The following is a 2,204-nucleotide window of genomic DNA, read 5'->3' as shown; positions in this document are numbered from 1 at the left end:
AGGCTCCACTACTGATACTGTGCTGCTGTTAATGTAATCATTATCATCATATGATCAAATAATTTCATCTGGTCTTGTTGATATTATCCGTCAACAGAAAAGCCAGAATTATTTTATTTATTTGTATGAGACTTCAAAATCATTAACAGACCTCAGAATGTGGAAAGTTCTGGGGTAGAGGCCTCCATGAACAACCTGTATACACTACCTAGCCATCCTCCATTCTTTAATCCTAGATCAGCCCACTGCTCAAGCTGTAAGCATTTTTTTTATATTATTTTTTGAATTGGTCTTATTTTTCTGAATTGGTCTTATTTTCATCTTCCACATCACCAATGGAACTGCAATCACCTTCATAATATAAAATAGTTTAAGATTCAAGATTGCTTTATTATCATTAACCAAACATGTGATGAAATAAATTCTTTTTGCCTGCTGCATAAAATGAAAGACATGGACAAACAGTAAAAGGCAATTCAATTATTGATAAACATTGAAAACAACAAACGGATACAATATAATAATAATGTACCTACAGGATTGGATTTATTTGGTGTAAACACCAAGGATAGCCCACAAAAGTCTAGAAGACGACTTATTTCCAGTGGGGTCCTTCTGGTGGTGATTGGGCAGTACACCGGGAGACAATCCCCTACTCTTTTCTGAAGAGTGTACTGTGTTCTTTAACGTGCACATGGGCCATAATGCACACGGGACCAACGGCTTAAACGTCTCATCCGAAAGACGGTGCGCTATTGTAACTTGTATTTCAGCCCTCTAGCTGAATCACAAGGAGAGGCAGCGATGGAAATTGAACCGGGGACCTAGAGATCTCCATGGTTCAGCGCACACACAATGGCTACCACCAGATTAGCCGACTGAACTAAGCTGCTCATATCTACTAAAGCTATCATCACCATCTACTTCAGAATCGTCATCACGATCCAAACCATCACCTTTAGAATCATTGGAAGCATCATCATCATTAAATTATTAAAACACTCAAAATTTATGTATTAATATTATAAATTATTAGTATTATTATTAATATTACTATGTTTATACTGTAGGGATATCTCCAAAATACAATTTACACCAACCTATTGTATTTCTTATTTAATAGCAGCAATCATGTGACATCCATACATTTATACAAATTTGAATGACATTATTTACTCCACTATATATCTTGTATATTTTACCTTATTCTTTATATTTACATCAGCCCCGGCATCCAAAAGAAGTCTTGCAATGTTAAGGTGATCTCTGAATATATGATTGGCTTCTAACAGCTTGTGAAGTGGAGTCTCTTGATACTGTAACACATTGGAAACAAAGAGAGTGAATCAATAAATGACAGCTCATATGATCATATTAATCAACATTCGAAGGAAATCCACTCTTATTCTTAATTTTTAAACATTAAATAATATAAAATAATAATACAATTAAACTGAATGAGTGGGTAGGAATACAAACAAAAGTAATTTTTTTCTGCTCGATTCTCTCACCCGGTTCATCACTTTTAAGGATGTAACCTCGGGAGAAGTATTTATTATTTTTTTATTCAGTAATTACTTTAATTTTTTTATTGTTTGTATCATGTTATGCAAATTGCAATATTTTTTGAATGAATATATTTCATAGGAATTGAAATAAAAGTTATTTAACATCAACATTCAATGACTATAAATCAATATAATTAAGAGAAATTGTGATACAAATAATGTAAAATAGTAATTTAAGCAATCATATTTGGTGGGGTATGCAGGTCATTAGGACCTTTGTGGAATGTCCCTACCAGCGATGTATTTAGGGTGGGGTATGCTGGTCATAAGGCATTATTGGAGTGACGTTCTAGTAGACAGTTATAACATTGTCACTTGTTTTCTGTCATGATTTATTTCGGTCATGTAATTATGTTGTGTGGATGGCCCACTGGCAATATGAAAGAAATTAAATACTGAATTGAATTAAATTGAATCTAGCAGAAATCATCAGAGAGATGTGGCAGTGCCAGGGTGGGTAGGGTGTGTAGAAAAACAAAGAAGTTTGGATGGGCAAGTCTCATAGTCATATCCAGGGCCACTCAGTGAGGAGTAGGGGTTCTTGTCTGGAGACAGGGGGGGGGGGGGCATCAAGGTTTACTGAGATGGAAGGTTGGATCAGAAATAATAATAATAATAATAATAATAATAATAATA

At 34.4% G+C, this 2,204-nt stretch overlaps 1 long non-coding RNA gene across 1 annotated transcript in view; it reads right to left on the bottom strand.

The window, feature by feature from the left end:
- The window catches only part of LOC117105954, a 2,332-nt gene extending 1,718 nt beyond the window's left edge, over window positions 1-614 (bottom strand). Inside the window, exon 1 of the long non-coding RNA XR_004444968.1 lies at window positions 209-614. This is a non-coding gene — a long non-coding RNA (uncharacterized LOC117105954). The remainder of the gene's footprint in view (window positions 1-208) is intronic.
- Window positions 615-2,204: the final 1,590 nt, after the last annotated feature.

The sequence above is a fragment of the Anneissia japonica genome, unplaced genomic scaffold (assembly GCF_011630105.1).
Source record: "Anneissia japonica isolate Jap-2015-1 unplaced genomic scaffold, ASM1163010v1 scaffold12287_len106729_cov109, whole genome shotgun sequence".
NCBI lineage: Eukaryota > Metazoa > Echinodermata > Crinoidea > Comatulida > Comatulidae > Anneissia > Anneissia japonica.
This window is presented reverse-complemented; position numbering and strand designations above follow the sequence as displayed.